Source organism: Acinonyx jubatus, chromosome A2 (assembly GCF_027475565.1).
Source record: "Acinonyx jubatus isolate Ajub_Pintada_27869175 chromosome A2, VMU_Ajub_asm_v1.0, whole genome shotgun sequence".
NCBI lineage: Eukaryota > Metazoa > Chordata > Mammalia > Carnivora > Felidae > Acinonyx > Acinonyx jubatus.
This window is the reverse complement of record NC_069383.1, coordinates 27,846,133-27,870,055: the sequence shown is the minus strand read 5'-3', so window position 1 is coordinate 27,870,055 and position 23,923 is coordinate 27,846,133. Positions and strand designations below refer to the sequence as shown.

At 39.2% G+C, this 23,923-nt stretch overlaps 2 long non-coding RNA genes and 1 other non-coding gene across 4 annotated transcripts in view; 1 reads left to right on the top strand and 2 right to left on the bottom strand.

The window, feature by feature from the left end:
* Positions 1-23,923, bottom strand: part of LOC128314727 (uncharacterized) — a 56,888-nt gene that overhangs the window by 9,505 nt on the left and 23,460 nt on the right. Inside the window, exons 3-5 of the long non-coding RNA XR_008296674.1 lie at positions 19,366-19,451; positions 13,450-13,569; positions 2,860-2,925 (exon numbers count right to left, since the gene is read on the bottom strand). This is a non-coding gene — a long non-coding RNA (uncharacterized LOC128314727). The remainder of the gene's footprint in view (positions 1-2,859; positions 2,926-13,449; positions 13,570-19,365; positions 19,452-23,923) is intronic.
* LOC128314728 (uncharacterized) lies at positions 9,637-20,014 on the top strand. 2 transcript variants are annotated; one of them, XR_008296676.1, is made up of 3 exons: positions 9,637-10,395; positions 13,535-13,820; positions 19,290-20,014. It is a non-coding gene; the product is annotated as an uncharacterized LOC128314728 (long non-coding RNA). The 2 variants fall into 2 exon arrangements; XR_008296675.1 differs by lacking the exon at positions 19,290-20,014 and adding an exon at positions 16,408-17,029.
* Positions 16,404-16,608, bottom strand: LOC113604255 (small nucleolar RNA U3). Its single transcript, XR_003426134.1, has one exon. It is a non-coding gene; the product is annotated as a small nucleolar RNA U3 (small nucleolar RNA).

Sequence of the window (23,923 nt, the reverse complement as noted above, 5' to 3'; positions counted from 1 at the left end):
TTCATACCCAGTGTGTAGCCCAATAGAGGCCTTGAACTCATGACCCTCAGATCAAGACCTGAGCTGACATCAAGAGTCGGGCACTTAACCAAATGAGCCACGCAGGTGCCCCATGGTGGAAAGGATTCTTGACTTGAGTTCATTCTAGTTACCGGGTTGTCTTGGCCACTGCTCAAGCCCATGTGACCTACCCGAAGGTAGGCTATGCTGTGGCTTGGGTAGTAACCTTTCTCCATCCTCAACTCAGACCCAAGGCCTGCAAGGCCACAGCTGTAGAGACTGAACCACCAGTCACTATGCATTCCTTACCAGTGATCCTGACACCTACTGGGATTCTGAACGGGAATAGGACCCTTGTCTCTACCCACCTCAGGAATTCAGTTCCAAACAATAATTCAATTCCTCTATCCACTCCCCTTCTGGGATAACCCATTATAATCATCTTCACTTGGCTTGAATCCCAAACAATTGAACTTCCTGAACAGTTCTCTTTGTGTTTATTGGGTGGGGGAGGGGCAACTGCCATATAAGGAGAGAATAGACCTTACCTTTTGCAAGTTAGGAAAGGAGACCATTTATTTTACCATGGTGAACTGACAGGAGAGTACACTAAAAGTGATATTAAACAAGCCAGTAGGTTTGGTTTGTGTCTCCATCACCTCCCAATAAACAGTGGTGGTTTGGAGGGTAGGAGCTATGTTTTCTTCATGGATGGGTCTTTAGCATTCCACATAGTGCTACCATATGTTATCGGTCAATATTGGATCGATGAACTGCGTATAGTGTGAGAATCAATGAAATGAGAATAGTGTGTGAATTCTTGTCTTCTAGAGTAATTCTGGTTTTAGGAACTTTTAGCTGCCTTAAAATGTGAAACTAGTTGAATAGAACTCAAGAACAAGGCTCTGTCCTCCAGTCATACCATTTTGATGAATTTCCCTCCAGAAGTACAAGGAATTTTGAATGTCAAACACACTAAATTGCAATTTTAAAATTCGAGGCTCTAAAATTGATTTCAGCTCAGGGCACCTGGCTGGCTCGTTCAGTGGAGCGTGCGACTTGGGGTTGGGGTTGTGAGTTCAAGCCTCATGTTGGGTGTAGAGATTAATTAAAAATAAAAAATATTTAAGATAAATAAATAAGTCAAAACAGATTTCAGCTCTGCTTTTTCCCCCTAAGAAGTCACTGTATCTCTGTGCCACTGTGTGTATTGACACAGTGTGAAGTTAGGAAAGTGTTCCACATTTGGATGGAAAGTACACACTGTTCATTGAGGGCACAGAAGTATCTTTGAAAGTGAGATATTTGATGGGCACACAGACACTTGTACTTTGCTTTCGTTACATATTTAGCAGGGAGTTCATATCAGTGACAGGAACATGCCATGGGAGAACAAGGAAGTACCTTGGTTACTGTACAGTCACTGGAGTACCCTTTAAAGCCTGAGTGACTTTACTACCTCTGCTCATAAAATTCCCTCATTTAAAATGTCATTTTAAGCCAACTTTCAAGCTGTACCTAAATCCCCATGCAGCTACTGCTCATTCCTTTACTACCTAGTAAATTCTCAGCACCAGACCACTAACCATACATAAAAGATTATAGTCACTCTGATAGAAGTTTCTTATAGGACTTGTTATTGCACAAATTGGAGAGAATAACTTCAAGTCCAGAGACCAAAATGACCCACAAAGTTTTATTTATGCAGCATGTATTTATCAAGACACTTTAGGCAAGGATCTAGAGCAGGCTCTGATGAAAACCATGATTTATTAGTGACCCTCAAGAAGATCATTATTTCTAGAGGTGGGAACAACAAAAACACAAATGACTATAATTCAGGACATAGTGTGATGAATACTAAAAGAGGAACGGAGTTCAAAGGAGGTAGTAACCACTTTCAGCTAGAGGAATTGGGCATTTCTGCATAGAAGGGTCATTAAACTGTGCCAAAAAGAATGGGTTACATCCCATTTGGACAAACAGTGATTGGGAAGGCAGGTCTAACGCAGGGAATGCCTTGAAGAAAGACACACACTCAGTCCCCGAGAGGCATATCAGCTACTCAAACAATAGCAAATATTCTTGTTTTATCATATTTCCTACTTGGGTGTATTAAATGTTTATACTTCATATGAGTAATGGAAGATATTATTATGAAATATACTCTATATTTGCTCTATAGTAAAAAATTGACCAACCAACAATATGTAGAGAGTAAAATAGTACTTCTGAAGTTCCTTTGATTGCTTTCCACATTTTTCTTGTCAAAGTAAGTTCTTCATTCAGAGCAGCTATTTCATTAGTCAGCATTCTCCAGAGAAACAAAACCAGTAGGGTGTGTGTGTGTGTGTGTGTGAATGTGTGTATATATGTGTTTATGTCAGATATACACATATGTATGTATACACACATTATGTATACCCCATATTGGTTGCAGAGAGAGATTTATTTCAAAGAATTGGCTCATAATAATGTAGGGGCAGGTAAGTATGCTATTTGAAGTGTTGATGGGCAGGCTGGCAATTCTTGCATGGGTTGACTATAACCCATATAGTCTTGACTCTGAAGTCAGTGTGGAGCCAACATTACCTTTTTTGGTGGGGTAGGACTTCAGTTTTTTTCTTAAGGTCTTCAACTGATTGGATGGCCTATGCATGTTATGAAGGGTAATGTGCTTTACTCAAAGTCTACTGATTTAAATGATAATCACATCTAAAAACTACCTTCACAGCAACATCTAGACTGATGTTTGATGACACAACAGATCACAATAGCCTAGTCAAGGTGATGCATAAATCATCATAGTTAACATGATCATGAAGATATTCCCACCAATGAAAAGAGGGAAAACAGTACCTTTCATTTGTTTACGGGCTTCATTATAGTTTTACAAAGATTTTTGCACCTGTAATTTTAAAAACCCTGTAAGGAAAGAAGGGAGCATTATTATCAACAATTTCTAAATGACAAATCTGAGGCACAGAGAAATTAAGAATCTTGGAGGTTAAAGAGCTGGAAGTGGTTGGTGTCAGAAATAGAACTGATGTCTTCTGACTCATTACCCAATGGTCTTTCCATTGCGCCATCTGCCAGTGTTCCAATCCAAATTCCTATAGCATTTACTATTCTGTAACACCCTCCCCAAACTTAAAGATATCATTATTGATATATTCTATTTCTCCAACTAAATTTTAAGACATGCCTCTTTGTAAATAACCCTGTTACATCCTACATATAATTAAATATCAGTAAGTATTTTTTAAAAATAAGAATGAATGGTGCTACACATCCTATTTATGTTGGGAGACAATCTGTTTATATAATGGATAAAAGACTCTTTGAATTAGTTTTCAAGTCACGCAGATGAAACTGTCACAGTGCTTTTTATAAGGCTGGCAAGTCCGAAAGGCCTAAATTCTTCACGTTAAGAAAGACTTTGAGTTGTATCAACACGGGCAAGTTGCTCAACTTCTAGATCTAATTTCTTTATCTGTAAAAAGAGGACGATAATAGAACTTCAGGAATGTGTTGTGGGAATGGAGAGTCACTGCATATATAACAGGTATGAGTAGTTCTGTGACACTCAAGGTGCAAGAGATGTCATGGTTCTTTATTTTCCAAATAAAGCCATCTCCAAATTACAACTTAGCAACATCGATGAGTCCAATACCAGTTATTAACTGGGGTTTTCCTCATTGGAGCTTACGAAATGGCTTACATCTTCCTGGTTCTTGGTCATAGGATGGCTATTTCCCTCCTTGGCTCCATTTGGCTGCTACATACAGGGTTGTATCTACATACAGGCTGTTATCTCCAGAATGCAGAGTCTAGGCACTTGAGAAATCCACAACCCTCCCCATGTTTCAATTAAGGAATAAAATCCAGTGTAGGGCTACCTGCCCGAAGTCTCCATTTTCACCTCCCTTGGGACAGTCCAGTTTAATCCCTTTATGGCTGAGAACTTTGCAATGAATCCTATTAAAACTCTCTCTCCGAAGATAAGGGGAATCTAGATTTCAAGGGCAAACAGCCATCTTGTCATCATTCTTTGGTGAAAACAATAGAAAAAATTAAAATACTGATCAGTTTCTCAGTAAATCACACAGTTGCACAGGCAAATCACTTAGCATATATTAGCATATGTTAATTGCTCAATGTATGTTGCTTTTTATCATTATTGTTTGCAGTATTACAAATGCATAGTGACTGCTCCATTGAATCTTTTATATCTTGAGAAGCTTTAAGGTATAGGGGAAATTCCTGGCTTTTGGAGTCAAACAGCTCTGGTGTTGATTCATGGCTCCGTCGTCTCTTGTCTCTGTGAGCTTAGGTAAATTATTTTACCCAGCTTCAGTTTTTCTTTTGTAAAGTTAATTGTGTAGGCTAATTGCACATAACCCATATAGCCTTGGGCTTCACCTGCCAGGACATACACTTGATATTCATAATAATATCCCGATTCTCAAGGCTTTGAGTCCACACCTGAGTGACAGTAGAAAATTTGGTCTTTTGGTGGCAGCCCTTCCCATTAATTTATTCTGTCTGGGAAGCCCCGTGGGTGAAGGATTCTCATGTCCTTCATTCTCATGTCAGACCGCTAGGCTGCTGTTCTCATGCTTCTCTTTCCTTCTGAACAGTAGGGAAAATTCTTTAGAGTCCCATGATCAGAGATATTTCAATAGTTAGGTCCCCTGTGTCCCTGCATTTTCCTTCCATAGCACTCTCAAGTTTAGGAGGAGAGGGGAAATGTCAGAGAAGATCGAGTACAGTCTTCTGCTGCCACTGCTCGCCTTGACATTCAGGCAAACTACCAGGCCTGTTCTTCCATATCTTCTCATAGTTTCTAAGGTCCCTTTCTCTAGATCACCCTCCTTTGGGGAAGCTCAGTCCCCTAGATTGGTTTCTGGATGACTGAACACAACATGTGGACCAGGTTTGCGTTCTCTTCTACAGATATCCTGGGCCTGTGCAAAACAAGATGTGTGTCTAGACATCTGTTTCAGTCCTTAGGAGCATTCTGTGATGGTCACAAAGCCCCTGGAACATTTTGTCACACCAAGTTGTGCTATCAGGGGCAAAGAACCTTATGTCATGCTCCAACCTGGACCTACTGCAGAATATTCCTTTAAGCAACTAGTGTATGGTACACAGTAAGCTCTTAGTAAACATAATCCCCCTTTTGCCTTCTTTGCCTAAAAATGATTTGATGTATTTGCCAGATAGTTGACTATAAAATACATTTTATCTTTATGTCAAGCTAATTGTTTTTTTAAGTTTATTTATTTTGAGAGAAAGAGAGAGTGTGAGAGAAAGCAAGTGAGTGGGTTGGGGGAGGGGGGGGAGAGAGAGATAGAGGGAGAAAGAATCCTGAGCAGGCTCCATGTTGATAGCACAGAGCCTGATGCAGGGCTTGAATTCACAAACCATGAGATCATGACCTGAGCCACAAGCTAATTGTTTTTATAGTGAAAAAATCTGTGACCCAAAGTCCTCTGGGTCATGTTGTTAAACAGAGCATCTCAGGACTTGGGAGCTTATTATCAATGCAGCCTACACATTGCAAGCATGACTGGCTTAATCAGAAAAACTATTAGTAGAATGTATAATGGCTACCGGGGAAGAGTCATGGCCTTGTACCCTGGTGGAAGCCATTTCAGTTTGGACTCCTACAAGCAAATGGAATAAAACTAGTTCTTCAACTGCCTGTGACAGAGACACATAGGGTAGGATGCTCAGGTTAAGAATAAAATACCAAACAAATAAATAAAAACCTCCCCCACAGTTTATAAGTAAAGCAGGAAGTCAACTGTTTGCAAACTATATTGCAGGGAAATGAAGCCTCTATAAAGCCTTTATTCAGGTGAACTTTGAACTTTTGTCAATGCAAAGAATAAGTACTATTTAAAAATCCTTAGAAGGCACTGAAGAAAAGAAGTAACACACAGAATGGTGTGGGGGAGACATCATGGGAAAACAGAAAATGGTTTGCAGAGCTGGGACAGTTGAGGAAGAGGTGTTCAGATCTGACCAAACCTGAGACTATTCCTTACGTCATTCTGGTTTAAGGATTCTCACAAAGTCTTTAAGGAAGAAAATCTGGAAATTAATTTAAAAAATACACTTAGATGATGTTTATGGATATATTATGAGCCTTTCACATTATAATTTAGTTACTCTTTAAAACAACCACATGAAGTGCTATTGGTCCCATTTTTATAGATAAACAAATTGAGGCATAACTTGCCTCCAAACATAGGGCAAGAAACAGAGCCAGAATTAAAAATCAGGTAGTCTTGATTAAAGATAGTGTTATCGGGGCGCCTGGGTGGCTCAGTCGGTTGGGCGGCCGACTTCGGCTCAGGTCATGATCTCGCGGTCCGTGAGTTCAAGCCCCGCGTCGGGCTCTGTGCTGACAGCTCAGAGCCTGGAGCCTGTTTCAGATTCTGTGTCTCCCTCTCTCTGACCCTCCCCCATTCATGCTCTGTCTCTCTCTGTCTCAAAAATAAATAAACATTAAAAAAAAAAATTTAAAGATAGTGTTATCATATGATGTAGCAATTTCACTCCTAGGGCCTAGTAATTCTGTTCGGAGAGAAATGAAAACATATGTCCGCATAAAAATGGGCGCACTAACATTTATAGCAGCATTATTCATAATAGCCAAAAGGTGAAAATAATTCAAAAGTCCATTGATGAGTGAATGAATAAACAAAATGTGGTATATCCGTACAAGGGAATATTATTCGGCATACAAAGGAACAAAGTGCTGATCCATACTACAACATGGATGAACTTTGAAAAAATACTGCTAAATGAAAGAAACCAGTTATAGAGACCACTTATTATATTATTCCATCTGTATGAAATACCCAAAATAGGCAACTCTGTAGAGACAGATAGTAAATTAGTAACTGCTTAGGGTGAGAGACATGGGACCTGGGAGTGATAGTTGAGGGATAACAGAGTCTCGGGGCGGGGGGAAAAAAACCCACCCAGGTAATCTGGTTCCAGAGTCTGGGATTTCAACCCCTGGGCTATGCCATCTTTCTTGACCCAGAAGCCGGCTGACCAGAACTTTTTGCTATGTATGCTCAGACATTTTAAAATAACTTATGGTTTGGATACACATGGGGAGAAAGTCAACTAAAAAGAGACCTTAAAGAAGATTGGCTTGAGGAAGCTCAATGATAAATGGGTGGGTAGAGTTTTAACATCTATCTGCTATGACTACTCCTGTACCCTTCCCTTCCTATTTTCTGTTGCTGCTTACTATCACAGAAAATGTGGGGTAAAAGTGTCAAGGTAGGATGCCAGAACAGATTTGTTACATTGCTGGTCTATTTCACGAAGTTAACCTTTTGAAAATGGCCAAATAGAACTCCAAACTTGATCTCTCAAGGAAACAATTTGCAAGTTGTGAGACAATGTCAGCTAAGTAAATGGAACACAGATACCTCAAAACTGAAAAGCCGAAAATTTTTCTCCTGCCTTTGTCAAAAGATCTCACCATTGATTTCTGGTACTGGCCAACAAACAGGTGTGAAGAAGGGCCCCCTGCTGGCCCTTGACTAATAAATTCTAAGTGAATTGGAGGCCTATACTCAGTGCCTTAGTCTGGCACGTGTAACTGTCTAAAATTACCAAAACAGGAGGCTCGTTGATGATGATAGTCTCAGGTTATAAATAATGCTCTCATCATTACCAAAGGCTGCTTTAATTAACCTGGGTTTCATGTGAACAACCACCAATCAGAAATGGTAATATGAAAAGTCACACACCTTGTATTTGTCCCTCTTTTCTCAGAAGAGGATTTCATTCCTCAAGTCTCAATTCTAAAGCTCCCAAAAAGCTTTCATTTGAAAACCTGATTATGTCTACGGTAATAATAATACTTTTCCAAAGTGCCCACAATTACACATTCAGTAGTTCTCCATATTCTTTCCTTCTCACCCACCAGATGGTGCTACTTCCTTACATTTCCTAAAGATAACACCTGCCTTCTGAAGGAAGTTACTGCCGTAGGTTTTAGGTACCCTGGGTTCATATTCCAAAATTTGCAAATTTCTCTTATTCAACATCTCGTAATGTAATAAAGAATTTTGTAAATGGAAACCTGTTGGTTGTAATTGGAAAAAAAAAACAAAACACCTAGGTGTTTGACTTTTAAATCACTCTTGTGTATTTAAACCAGAAGTAAGGTCAAGTGGTTACAGGAAAGTTGTGGTGACAGAAACCATGCGATCACCAGAGACACCCCCCCCCCACCTTCTACTTGCATGGTATCTTATTCCCAATGGGAATAACGGGGGTAAGAGTAGATGTGTTCTTATCCCACAAACACTGCTTCATTAAAAACAAAATATATTACCCGCAATGATCTTAGAACAGTAACTTAGTCTTTAACAAAGGTTTACAGAGATCTTACAATATTCTTCCCCAGTCACAAAACGTAAAGCAGTCTCTAAAATAAGGGTAATATTTATCCTGAACCTACAAACAACCTTGGGAATGAAAGAGCTGAGATTAGGAGGGGGTAAGCGGCTAGATGTGTGGATCAGTTCATAGGGCTGTGGAAGAGACAGATCAAACATTCCATTTGCTCTCCTCCATTTCCTGGCCTTCCTGCAATTAGAATGAGCACAAAGAACTAGTTCTGACCAGTGAAATAGTAGTGGATGTAAGTGTATTATTTGCAGGGTGAGGGAGTCAAAAGCCCATGCAAGTTTCGCAAGTTTCTCTCTTCCCTTAACAAAGTACCTGAGGAAGCTGCATGTTCCGGATGGTGTAGCTAACAAGATGGTGACAGCTCCATTGGCCTGGATCCGTGTGTGGAGCAGAAAGTCTGCCAACTCATATGGGAGATGCAATGTGAACAAAAAATATATTTTTGTTGTGTCAAGCTACTGAGATCTTGGGTTGACTGTAATCCTTGAGCATATGCCCAGAACAATGCTAGCATGTTTTTTTGGGGTTTTTTTCTGCTCCACTGCTTTCCTCTATCATGTCTAAGCAATACATTACTTGATTCTGTTTCAGAGTATTTGCTTTTTGGGCTTTTGTTAGAATGTAGATTTTAAGTTGATCTGTGTTCATTTGTATAACCTACTGTGCTGAAATCCTTGACTGTTATTTTCCTCTCTCTATAAGGATTAGCTACAAAAATTTCAAGAGAAGGCATTTTAGCATGAGCTTTGTAGATAGAATGGTTAGAGTCCCAATAATGTAATTCGATAATTTGTGTTATAAGTTAAAAAGTAAAAAGATCTTCATAAGTACCCATTTCTTCTTCTCTAAAATGGGAGGAACAAGATCACAGAACTTGTAAGTTTGATGCGATGATTGATTGAATCAGAACATTATTATATTTTGAGTACTTTTTAAAAATTAATAATATAGTTTTCTTTTTCATTTTCTTTTTTTTTAATTTTTTTTTTCAACATTTATTTATTTTTGGGACAGAGAATGAACGGGGGAGGGGCAGAGAGAGAGGGAGACACAGAATCGGAAACAGGCTCCAGGCTCTGAGCCATCAGCCCAGAGCCCGACGCAGGGCTCGAACTCACGGACCGGAGATCGTGACCTGGCTGAAGTCAGACGCTTAACCGACTGCACCACCCAGGCACCCCTTTCTTTTTGCTTTTCTGAGCCCATGACTTTCATCTTGGTTTTAAGGAGGCTTCCCTCTATGAATCTAAAATTTATTGTATGTGGAATACAAATTGAATAAATTAAAATTCTGCTTCTGATATCTAAAATGAATTGTACAGCAAGATAACAGCCATGTTAGCTAAGTAGTTCTCTAGCGATGGAAAGAGGTCACTCCTACCTAAGGCCGCCAGGCCTTCCCTGGGGTAAAACACACTCCTTTTTGAACTAAGGGGAACTGAGGCAAGAAGAAAAGAGTAAGAAAGTGGCAGTGAAGGGAGCAGATGTCTCTGTACTTTTCTCTCTCTGGGCTTTGGCTCTGGCCTAGAGCTGAGCACACAGAGAGTAGAGAGGTACTCTTTCTTCCTCTTCATCATTTGAGACTCTGGGAGGAAGCAACCATGCTGGCTGCCTTACACCAAGTTGAAGCACAGTCACCTAAAAATGAACTACGGTCAGGTAGCTTTCCTGGGCTGCCTTTGATCCTATGTAGTATACACTGACCCCAAGTTATTGAGCATCTGACTGGAGAGCTTGCCAGGAGTCACCTTAGCAGAACACGAGGCCTAGTGGCCAGGATTTTAGAGAATACTTGGACCAAATGAGAGGCACAGCCAGACCCAGAGCAGTGACCTGGACTAGTGGGAGATAATGAGACATAGCCAGCCAGGGGTCACTACTGTGAGACCAGAGAAGCCAAATCACAGTTGCACCCAACTTAAACTTCAGCCTTAAATACCTCCAAAGGTAAGCAGTATCCTGGTAGATAAAGAATATGGCACTACAAACCAGAAGAAGCAAAGGACATTACTCTCAAGATCCTTGATCCTTCCTGGCTGCCATGAGGTTGTTTAAGCTCCCCTCATGTAATCCCACATGAATGGACTCCATTCTTAGTGAGAGACGAAGAAGAATGAAGGAGGCCGTATGAGAGACTGAGCACTTTTATTCTATAGAAAGGAATATTACACCTTTAAAGATGTTGGGTTGGATTAAATTTAAATGCAATTAAACCATCAACTTGTTTATTAATTCAGAAGTAGGGGGTTCAAACTGAAGACCAAAATAGTTGTAGACAAAATAAAGTAATTATATCACACACACACACACACACACACACACACACATATACACACACATATATTCATATATAATATATACATATACATACATTAATATATATAATATATACATATATACACATAAAACACACGTTTTATGTGTGTATATTTATTATATATATTTACATCATATGTAATTAATGCATACATGTAATTGTGTATACACAATGTAATTACATACATGTAATGTGTATACATATTTTAATAAATATGTATGCATATATGTGTGTGTGTATATACACATATACATAAAATGTAATTGCTTTGTTTTGCCTACAACTGCTTTGGTCTTCAGTTTGAATCTCCTACATCTGGGTAGGAAAAAAAATACACAGCATAGTATGACTTAAGCCTATGACCCTGCTACACAGTGCTCATAATAAGTGTTTAATACATGTTGAATTAATGTTACAGCTTCCAGAATACACAGCATCGCTTCTTGGATATTTAAGAAGCATATAAAATTTATTATGTAAAATAAGGAATTCCTGATTCCCACAATTCCGATTTACTCTTTCTCTGCCTTTTCCATGTCAGTAAATGGGCTCACCATTCAGCTAATTTCCTCAGTCTTTGGGTTTTTCCTTTTCTTTTATCTCCACATCCAACCCAGCAGGAAATCTTATTGGCTTTCTTATTAAATATGTGTTGACTCTATTCCTTTCTCTCCATCTCTGTTACATAAATTTAATCAAGACCAACCAGATTTCCGTGTTTAATTTCTTAACAGTTCCCCTATCCATTTTATTTTTCTCCCAGAATATAGTCTTTTAAAATGTAATCTTTTAGAAACATGAAAGAAATCTTGTCAATCCCCTGCTTAAAATGCTTTCGTGACTTTTTATTACTTTTAAAATAAAATCTAAACCTACTGCCTTTGTCAACAAAGCTCTGCATAGTTTGGTCTCTATTTGGCTCTCTAACTTCATCTCTCACCTCTTTCCTTCCTCAGAGGTTAAAACTGTACAGGACTCCTTGATATTTCTCAGTCATGCCAGAACTTTTGCACATGTCCTGTGTGTCTAGAATCTTCTTCCTCTGGATCTTTGCAAGACTAGCTCCTTTGCGGTCTATATACATCTCATCTCAAATATCAGTTTAGAATTTTCTGACTATCCCAGTTATTCTTTATCAAATGTTTATCTTCGTTATAATGTTTTTCACAATCTATAATTCTTTTGACTTTTAAATGCTGCTGACCTGTTTATTGCCTGTGTTCCCCCAATAGACTATAAGCTCTGTGGGGGCAAGAATCTTGTCTATTCACTCTTGTATTCCCATCACCTAGAACCATTATCTGTACACAGAAGGCTCAATAAATATTTGCTGAAAGAAAAAGGAGGGATGGAAGAAAGGAAGGAAGGAAGGAAGAAAAAAAGATGTGCAAAAAAGAATGAAATGAAGTCCAAAATAAATATTTACTGAAAGAAAAAGGGGGGATGGAAAAAAGGAAGGAAGGAAGGAAGGAAAGAAAGAAAAAAAGATGTGCAAAAAAGTCCAAGGTATTAATAAAGTTCATTTTGATAGTGTAATATATCTTATTTTCTGCTATATAAATCAAGAATTAGCCATTTATTATTTATAATGAAACTCGAAGTTATTTGCTTTTTATAATCATTGTATATTCTGAAGTAATTTCATAAGAAATTTTATTAATCTTGGTTATTGAGTTGCTTTACCAAATTGAAACACAATCCATCATGTAATAGTGCTGTTTGTCAAATATTTTCAGCTTCCTGCCTTCAGGTACATGGTAGTAGGAATGTACTTGTGGTCCCTTTTTTGGTTGGGTGGGTCCATGTGACTGGTTCCAGCTAATGAGTAATGAGTGGTGATGGATGTGGTGTGTATCATTCCCAGACTGAAGCATATAATTACTGATACAAGATGTTTCAAAGATTCGCTTTCTTCTGCCATGGGTTCACTAGATAACCTTGTAGTCTTTATGCTACTTTCATTATTATTTGTTCTTTAGATGTTTTTCTCTCAAAAATTTATTAAATTTTGATGAATATAGGCATTTTTGCTTTACTTTGTAAAGCCATTACTTTGATATGCCTTGGAAATACATATATTTTAAATTTTTATTATTGAAGTATAGTTGACATATATTAGTTTCAAGTGTACAGTATAGTGATTTGGTAATTCTGTACATTAAGCAATGTTCGCCACAAAAAAGTATATTGGAAATTCGATTCAATTCTTCATCACTCACTTATTCAGGAAACATCTACTATGTATCAGATACTCTCCCAGGCTCTTGGGATAGGTCAATGGACAAAACTGACTATGATGTTCACCCTTTTGAAGCTTGCATTATGGAGTCAGAGAGACAATAAATACGTTATTTAAGTAAATTAGATAGTATGTTGTAGGTAATAAATGCCATGAAAAGAGAAAATGTACAGGAAAATGGGAAGTCTAAGATTTGGACTAGGTGGTCAGGGTAGACCTCAACTGGGAGAGTAAAGTACACAGGCAATGTCTTGAAGAAGGTACAGGACTGAGCTGAACAGATAGATATCTGAGGCCAGGGTACTCCAAGCTAGAGTCGAATAGCTACAGCAACGATCCCCAATATTTTGGTCTCAGGACTCTTTTATTCTCTTAAAATAATGTTAAGGACCCTTTTGTTTTATTTTTGACCATTTAGTCCCATGAAAGGGTCCTGAGGACTTACAGAGATCCCTGGGTCATCCTTTGAGAACCACTGAGCTGGAGCAAAGTCTCTGAGAGAGTCTGATCTGTTGCCTGCTCTGTTGCAGGGACCTTGAGGATGCCAGTGTGACCAGAGAGAAGCCTAAGGGACAGAGACAGGAGAGGAGGTCAGAGAGGTGACTGTGATCAAATCACATAGGCTCTTCCAGGATACTGTAAAACCTAAATCTGTACCCAGAGGGACATAGAGATCATTTAAGAACTTAGAGCAGAAGAGCGGCATGATCTGACAAGTTTTTAAAAGGACATTGGGGCTGCTGTCTTGCAACTAGATGGGAAGAAGCAAGAGGACAAGATGAGAGACTTGTAAGAAGAGGCTACTACGGTGATCAGGTGAGGGCATCTACATTTGACAGTTAGCTCTAAATGCATCAATAAACCGATCACAGGCTCCTTCAGTACTATTATCCCTCTAACTGGTTCACATTCAAGGCCCTATTCTCTTCCTTTCCCTCATAGCCTTACGTAAAGACATTGTTATTCCTTTTCCGTATTTTTGTTTGTTTGTTTTTCAAGTTTATTTATTTATTTTGAGAGAGAGAGGGAGAGGGAAAATCCCAACCAGGCTATGCGTTGTCGCTTGGAGCCCGACATGGCTCAAACTCACAAACCACGAGATCAAGACCTAAGCCAAAACCGAGTTGGACACAACCAGTGAGCCACCCAGGTGCCCTGACATTGTTATTCTTTAATTGCACATTTCCTTTCATTTTCTTGTTAAAAAGCAAAACAAAACAAAAATATTTATTTTTACAGCTCCTTGTTAGCCAATATTTTCAACCCCTACCGTTGTATCAGCAGGCTCATTTTTCTAGATCTTTAAAAAAATATAATACTTTGCAAGGCAATTATGAACCCTTTTGTTAACATTTTTGTTAATCATTTCATTTATTCATTTGGCTCCATGCTTTTTGTTCTTTTTGTCAGACATATTTTTCTACAAATGAGTGTCTTGCATTTTAAACTAGGTCTGTCTTTGACTTCAATTCTAATATGAAAATTTTTTTTCTCAATTCATTTTTTGGTATGTGAATTCATTATAAAATAAAAATAAAAGTTTCCTTTCTTCTGGTATTTAAAAAATCAAATAATGGGGCGCCTGGGTGGCTCAGTTGGTTAAGCATCCGACTTCAGCTCAGGTCATGATCTCATGGTCCGTGAGTTCGAGCCCCGCATCAGGCTCTGTGCTGACATCTCAGAGCCTGGAGCCCGTTTCAGATTCTGTGTCTCCCTCTCTCCCTCTGCCCCTCCCCTGTTCATGCTCTGTCTCTGTCTGTCTCAAATATAAATAAACGTTAAAAAAATTTTTTTTAAAAAAAGCTTTTAGGGGCGCCTGGGTGGCGCAGTCGGTTAAGCGTAGGACTTCAGCCAGGTCACACTCTCGCGGTCTGTGAGTTCGAGCCCCGCATCAGGCTCTGGGCTGATGGCTCAGGGCCTGGAGCCTGTTTCCGATTCTGTGTCTCCCTCTCTCTCTGCCCCTCCCCCATTCATGCTCTATCTCTCTCTGTCCCAAAAATAAAAATAAACGTTGAAAAAAAAATTAAAAAAAAAAATTAAAAAAAGCTTTTAAAAAATCAAATAAGTCTTATCTGTTATGATTTAATTAGAATGTAGTCACTCCAGTTCTCTGCATTAAAAAATTATTTCTAGTGTAATATTCATCCACTTTAAATCTCAAAGTTACTTTTTTTTTTTTTTTAATGTTTATTGGGGCTCCTGGGTGGCTTAGCTGGTTAAGGGTCTGACTTCAGTTCAGGTCATGATCTCATGATTCATGAGTTTAAGCCCCACATCAGGCTCTGTGCTGACAGCTCAGAGCCTGGAGCCTGGTTCAGATTCTGTGTCTCCCTCTGTCTCCCTCTCTCTCTCTCTCAAAAATAAACAAACATTAAAATAAATAAATAAGTAAATGTTTATTTTATTTAAGGGGGGGAGGGCATAGAGAGAGGGGACAGAGGATCTGAAGCAGGCTCTGCACTGACAGTAGCGAGCCTGGTGCTGGACTTGAACTCATGAACCATGAGATCATGAGATCATGACCTGAGCTGAAGTCAGATGCTCAGCTGACTGAGCCACCCATTGTCCGTCAATGTTATTTTGAAATATAATTTATTATGCCACATTGTTCTCTATGCCTATTTCACCCACTAGATTATAAACTCCTTGAAAAATGGGCTTCACTAATCTTCCTTTACACACCCTTATTTCCTTATCCCTTGTTGACTCATAAGAATATAATCAATTATAATATTTATTCATATTATTTCTCATTCATTTCTGGCTTCCATACTGAGGCACTTGAAAAAAAAATTTAAGCAATCTCTATGCCCAATGTGGGGCTAGAACTTGCAACCCTGAGATCAAGAATCATTAGCACTACTGAGTCAGCTGGGTGCCCCTGCACTTGAAAAAAATTCATAAAACCAAGGAACATTTTTTAAAACTAAATTTTTAAAACCTTCTCAAAGTTAAGTGGAACGGAGGAGGGATGGGAATAGCATTGGGAATTCTTAACCCAGAAAAGGGATTTTGGTCTATTTTCTATCTGTGGACCTTAATATTCTCTCAAAAATAGATGAAGTATTTCAGTGCACTCATTTGCTTGAACTCATGATTGTGTGAGGACTTTCTCTCAAGGGAAGAATGAATAAAGAAGTACAAATCGTTTTAATGAAGATGGCTAACAATTCTACAATTAAAATTTAAAAAATATACAAAAACTGCTTATTTCTACGCAGTTTAAACTAACTCATATATGAAGTTAATCATACTATCAAATCTAATTGATGTCGTCAATTTTATTGCATGTTTGATTTTATATTTTTTTGTGATTTCATATTTCTCCATTTTGTAGGCTCAGCAGAAAGTATTATAAAACTTCTTCCTTCCTTCCTCTCTCTCTGTCTCTTTCTTTCTTCAGACTGCATCCTCTCCCTCTTGCTCTCCCAAAGAAGAAAAGAACCAGTATCAATGGTGAATGGCAGTTGCAGAAACACGGAGAATCGGCTCTATGCTCAGGAGAGATTGCTATGTCTCCTGCTGGTGGTTTCCGGAGCTCTATACTTTCAGAGAAACTTCTCTAGTAACAAACTGTAGAAATGATCCTTGAAAGTATAGTCTTGGAAATTTATGGGTCTCTTGAATTTACACTGGGTAATTGCTACATATGTAGAGGGTCCATATAATTTATTGTCTAAATTGGGCCATTTTGAGAATTAAAAGGTGTCACTACTAATGATCGCCTGAGGACAGTGGGTATAAACTGTGACTGTCCCCAACAAACAGGTCACCCTATAGACGAGGTGTTAGGGGAGCACTTTTCTCCCCCCAGCATTTTGTATCCTTGAGGGGAAGGAATTTCCAGAATAGTATGGGAGAAACACTTTTCTCTCTTTCTGCCTCTTCTCTTATCCCTCCCCAGGGGATGGGGAATGATTTTGCTGATTGATGAGTTTGGGAGAGGAAAACTGAGCATGTAATTTCCAAGTATGACTACTGCCAAAGCAACCAGTGTAATGCTCGAAACTTCTAAAAATAAAGATTTCTCCAGATGCTTGTTGCAGAAGTTTCTGACATTATATAAAATAATATATATATATTTTGCTTGATAATTCTAATTTTAAATGTCCATATGGACTTTTGGAAAAACTAAATTTAAGCATATCCCTCTCTTCACCACAACTCCCTCTACTGTAAACCTTTTCATATGTTCAGGTAATATGTTCTTTTTAAAGGAAAGCTTTCCTATTTTTACACATCACCAAACACCTTCTCTGTTTCGGAGAATCCTCTGTTTAATTAAATTTAAATTGAACTCTTACTTTTTGCATCCACTACCTTTTTGATTTAGGCAACACATCAAGTTTCATCTACTTTATTTTGTGTATTCTTGAGCTACATTTATTATTAATCTACATTTTTAAAAAGATTTTATTTTTTTAAGCAATCTCTGTGCCCAACGTGGAGCTCAAACTTACAACTCCGAGATCAAGGATTGCACGTTCCATGGACTGTGCTAGCTGGGCACCCCATCTTATTAATCTAAAATTTAAAATGTAACCCAGATTGTGGAGCCTAGGTTGGGAAGATTGTTTTGTTTTTTTCTTTTTTTAAAGACTTCCCTGTAAAAGAGTAGAGCTTAAGTGTGTTACTCTTGAGTACCCTATAGATCTTTCTCTGATACTGAACCATTAATGTTAAAGACAGAATCAAAAGACACACTAAAGGCAACACTAAATATTAACAAATACTTGTTTTTCAACCTCTTGAAAAAGTGAGATGGCTTCATAAATAATCATGAAAGATTCAGTGCTATTCCAAATATATATCTTTTGGATTAAGAAATGTCTACAATTGTTTATTGCTATATTACACCTATCTCTTAAATCTGTCAAAACCAACCTTGCTCTTATTTCAGGACTAGAAGACATCAAGTACTAGGACTCTGAATTGAGTATCAGTCTCTTCCTTTAGCTCTTCAGGAATAAATTCATTTGAGCAGCCCGAAGCTGAGAGGTTGGTACCATTCGAGCTTTCCTTCTTGAGAAGGAATCCTCCCTCCACTCCAGCTGAAGGAGCTTGAGCAAGAGGTCCAAGAGGGAACAGAGAGACTGACCTTGAGTCTAAGGAACAATATGCCTCCACTCAATTGATTTAGTCAGAAACCCCTGCATAGTTTGAAACCAGTCAGCATCTAACTCCCCCAGCAAGTTGCCTTTTCTTGGTATTCATCTTCCACAGCTCATCACCTTCCTTAAATGCTCTGGCCCCTCATCTTTAGGTCTGCGGTATCGTCCTTTTTATTTTTTCTTTCTGTTGTTGGATATTTTCTCTCCTTCGATTTTGAGGTGATCCTCAAAATCCTATCTTCAGGTCTCCTCTCTTTCCTGTAGAGATTTCTCTCCTCACTACCACCTCAACACAGAAGATTCCCAATTCTACACCAATAGAAAAATTCCCAACTGCCTGCTAGATGTCACCAACCTGAGATATCTATAGTTCAAAATGCAATGTCTGTTACCATTTATATATGCCTTTTGTCTCTCTTCCACTGTGTCTTTCTTTTTGCCATCCCCTCCATCCAGACTCCCTTTACAATTTCAGCCTGCTAAATTCTTCTGGTAAGTTAAGCCTTAAATATCACCTCCAGCTCCAAGCTTATTCAGATTTTTTAAACCACATTTGATGTCTTCATGTTTTGAACTCACATGGCATTCCGGGTATGACTCAATTCAAAACTGATTTTCTTCCACATAATTTGTAGGTTATTTATATAATCATCTTATCCTCATACTATAGGTCATAATTTACTCCTACTATACTATACACATGTTAAGACAATATAGCTTTTCCTTCTCTATAACTAGCTGATTATCATCACAAGCCACCACCTACCTGGCATGAATAAAGCACAGAAATAAATGGCATATATGACATGACATTGTTTCTCTAAAGAAATGCATGAGTAGGGTTATATGCATATTTTTCCTGACTTCATCCACCACTGAGGATAAATGTTTCACATGTGAAATAATACAGAAAAATGCCAATGCTCCGATCTCTCATGTAGATGATCAACATTTCACACTGATTGCCCTCTCCAATTTTTACCTGTGGCTTCCTAGAGGAAGGGTCAAGATTCTCATATAATCAGCACTCTGCACTCCTTCTGTTCAAGGTCATCTGCTTTTACTTTATGACTTATTGTGTCAGTTTGCTCAAGGTTTTTTGCCCCTGCTCTTTTCTGTGTGGCCAGCAGTCTACTCCAGACCACTAAATACTGTTCCTTTTATCTCTCCCCAGGTAGCTGAGAAGCTTGCCTGAATTCCACAGGAGAATTGTAGGTCCTACAGCGGGAGGAAACAGTGCTTCCTCTTACCTCACAGCTCTTGTATCCAGAACATGCAGGCTCCTGAAGGCAGGAGTCAATGAGAGCCCAGGACCACACAATGACTTTGGATGCACCTATGGAAAGGGGCAAGAGTAGAGAAATCATAAGTCCATTTATTTGGGTCTCCTATAATATATTTTAGTGAAGATAAATAACTTTCCTTCATAGCAGTCTTGCACAAGTTTTGAATCTTCTCTTTAATTATGTTTTCTAGCTGTTTCTTGCTGGTGAATAGAAATACCTCTGACTTATATATTAATCTTATATCCAGCTACCTGATAAGCTCTATTTTTTCAATAATTTATATACCCTTTTGCGTTTTCTGTATAAGCAATAATGTCTGAGTGTGGCGGTTTCACTTTCTCCTTTCCAATTATTAGGTCTGTAAAAGCAGGGTAATAAATGGAATTGCACTGTTGTAAGGTTATTACATTTGTGAAGCGGGGAATGTAAAATGTCAAGTGGAAAGTGATAATTGAAAAATGGGAAACAACTGTTGGATATAAAATGTAAAGTGTGAATAGCAACAATATCGATAGTAAATAGACACTGATGAGGTAAGTGATCCTAATGTTAGTCTTAGAACAAACTGAGAGACTAAGAGAAAAATTACCAGGTGTACTCACAACTGCAAAGAAAAGACCCCCCCTGCCCCCCCACCCTGCTGTTCCCAAACCAGCCAGGGCCTGTGGTCTGACCTAAAGGTGGGAACCAATCAAGTTCTGCTGAGTGGTTTGAAAAAAAGGCGGGAACCAATCAAGTTCTGCTGAGTGTTCAAATTTAAATGTCAACCAATAACAGCTCTGTAACCTCGAAAAATCCCTAACTTGTTTGTGCCTGTCTATAAAAGAAGCTGTAAGATCCTCCCTCGGGGCCTCTTAGCGTCACCGGCAACGAGTGCGCGGAGGACCGGGTTTGAACCTGCAATAAACGACCCTTGCTGCTTGGCTTTGACTCTGGACTCTGGTGGTTTGTTTTTGGGGGGTCTCTCGAATCGGGGCATATCAAAACATTAGCAATATAATAAAAAGAAATACAGTTAAGAAGCCAGTAGATGAAATGGAACGACAAAAAATATTAAAGAAACCCAAAAGAAGGCAAGAAAGTCATAACAGATAAAAAAGATAAGATATAAAAGGAAAGCAAGTAGCAATATCAGAGGTTTAAATCAACTATATTGATAATTACATTTTGTGCAAATGGGCTAAATGATGAGGTTTTGGGGTGATAATGGGGTTTGTGGGGTCTGGAGCCCGATGACCGAGAAGGAATTCTCGAAGACGTCTTTGGTGCAAAAGGGTGATTTTATTGAAGCACAGGGACAGGATCCATGGGCAGAAAGAGCTGTCCTGGGACCATGAGGAGAGACTGGTTATATACTATGGGGTTGGGGGAGGAAAAGTTCAGAAGTTTCCAGTGAGATTTTAACATGCTAAGGAAGATTCCCAAGGTACTGGAGGCCTAGCTATTGTCAAGCTAAGGTTGTTTTTCCCTCTAGCAAAGCATTAGCATTAAGACAGCAGGGAGTTCCTGGAGAAACGTTTCACTATGCCAGCCTCAAGTATTTGTCAATGGGCCGCAAGTTCTAAGGAGATTTAATTCTAACATTTCCTCCTGCCTTTGTTTCCCACATCATTATGGAGGGGTGGTCGAAACAGGTCCTGCAGACTGAGATCTCTATCAGCTAAAGGTTTGTTTTCCCCCTTTTCCTTTGTTCTTGGGCAGCCAGGAGTGCCCGAGGAATATCAACACATCTCCCACCTGGGGGTGGGGGCGTTTGCGGCCTGTCAGCTTGCCTCAGGCTCCCTCCTCACTAAACACACCAGTTAAAAGGCAGATGTTGTCAGACTGGGTTAAAACAAGTCTCAACTGCATGCTGCCTGCAGGAGAAACATTTAATTAAATTAATTAATTAATTTGAGAGAGAGGGAGAAACGGGCGGTGGGGGCGGGGGGGGGGGCAGGGAGCGCAAGCAGGAGCGTGCACCAGAGCAGGAGAGGGCAGAGGGTGAGGAGAAAATCTTAAGCAGGCTCCACACTCAGCACAGAGCCAGATGCGCGGCTCCATCACGACCATGACATCATGACCTGAGCTGAAATCCAGACTTAGATGCTGAACTGACTGAGTCACCCAGACACCCCCGGGAGAAACCTTTTAAGTAAAAAGATGCAGAAAGGCTGGAAGTAAGAGGAAGGGAGAAGATATAGTACTTTGAGAACAGTAAGCAGAAGAAAGCTGGACTAGCCATATTAATATGAAACTAGGCTTCCTGACAAAGAGTATTAAAAAAGATAAAGAGGGTTGTTATATAAAAAGAACAAAAACCGGGAAGACTCAGCCCCAATCCAAAATATGCACCCACCTATGATGTTATGATTTATAATAAGAAATATATGTTTGATCTTCATCCTGTTTTTGTTACAGAGCTCCTAAAACCCTTGCAATTTCTTGGGGTGCCTGGGTGGCTCAGCAGGTTAAGGGTCCCACAACTGACAGAGAGGAGCCGGCTGGTATCCTTTCTCTTCCTCTCAGCCCCTCCCCCACTCCTGCTGGTGTACTCACTCTCAAAAAATAAATAAGTAAAACCCTTGAAGTACCCCCCCCACCCCCAGAGGGATAAAGGTGTCTCCTCTTATGTCAATGAGGTGACCTCAGACGCACCTCTGGAAAGGGGCTGGTGACCTGGGAACCAGCCACTGTGCTCAGAGGGCTGGAGCTTTCCACCCAGCGTTTTTTAGAGACCAGTTCTCAAGGCTTCAGTTTGGTTTAAAAGCCTCAGCCAAGTGCTCCTTGTGTTTAAGAAATGGGAAGGGACAAAGTTGGTCCAGCTATTCCATAGGCACTCCTTTAGTTGGTGGTCCTATGGCTGTTCTATATGTACCTCTGCCCCTGAACATTTTGGTGGGAGAATAATATTAGTGTGGTTCTAAAGTGGCTCTAAAGCTGTGGTGGCCTACAGGCCAAGCAAACCAAAATCTAATGCCTCAAGATAACAAAATTGAGACCTAAAGACAAACAGATTACAGCCAGCTAGACCTTTAAGCTATAGCCAATCAATAATTGCCTTGCTCTGGGGCTCCTGGGTAGCTCAGTCCATTAAACATCCGACTTTGGCTCAGGTCATGATCTCAAGGTCTGTGAGTTCCAGCCCCACATCGGGCTCTGTGCTGACAGCTCAGAGCCTGGAGCCTGCTTCATGATTCCATGTCTCCCTCTCTCTTTGCACCCCCCCCCCCCCCACTCCCTCTCATGCTCTGGCTCTATCTCTCTCTCAAAAATAAATAAACATTAAAAAAAAATTGTCTCGCTTTGCTTTCACCTTTTCCCTATAAAAGTCTCTACCAGAGCTCCTGTCAGTAGACTTCTCCCTAAGCACTTCTGGCTTGGTGCTGCCCCATTCAAATTGGCTTTTGCTCAAATAAACTGAAACTATTTAATATGCCTCACTTTACCTCTTAACAGTTCATATAATTTCTTTTCCCCAAATTTAAAGCCTATATGATAAAAAGCAATTTCCCTACTTATTTCTGGAAAAATTATAAAACCTCATAAGCTTTTTAGAGAATTTTTGTTACTTCCTTTTCTTTGGGTACAGATATTTAAATAATTTGAAATTGACCTAGCTTGTTGTTTTATTCAAAATTGGAAATACAGGTGAATTTGAGCAAAACACTTTAGTGAGTCTAATCTGATTTAATCATCCTCTTTCTTTTTTGGAAAACTATTACTATTTCTCTGAGAAAATAAAAACCATAAATAACCTGCAGGTAAAACAAAAGCAAAAACACAAAACCAATTTGAATGCCTTCAACAGGGCTCCAATTATCAGGCAAACAAGACCCTGGCTTGAGAGAAAATTTCATCTTTGCTTGGAATCCCCCACAACATATTTTAAGAGGCTCTATAGTATAGCTATAAAACCTTGTTGTTTTTAAGTTTTTAGTTCATTTATTTATTTACCTATTTATCTATCTATTTATTTAAAGTAATCTCTACACTCAACGTGGGGCTCAAACTCACAACCTGGAGATCAAGAGTCACATACTCTTTCAACTAAGCCAGCCAGGCGCCCCTAAACTTATTGAAGTTGTAAACCACAAAGAGATTTTTTTACTGGATCCTAATAATGCATTGTCATAATAAAGAGTGACTGGTGATTTTATCGTATGTTAAAAAAACCACAAGATTTTCTGTCATTGAGTGCAAAGAATGAAATCCCCAATCACACATGAATTTGGACTTTACACACACACACACACACACACACACACACACACACACACACCTATATTTAGAACCATCTTAATAAGTTTACATTTCAGTGGAAGAAAATGTATAACAAAAGCATGATAAAACCACATCTTTCTCACCTTTGACACAGTTCTTGGCAGAATTGAAAAAGAGGCTCACAGAACTCTGAATGCTATTGGCAAATGATGCCCTGTCCCCCTAATACTTCTCACTGCAAAAATCTAAGATACCAATGACAAGTAGGTTACCATTAAAACGGATTATTTACTTCCCTTTAGGAGTCTATCAGAACTCA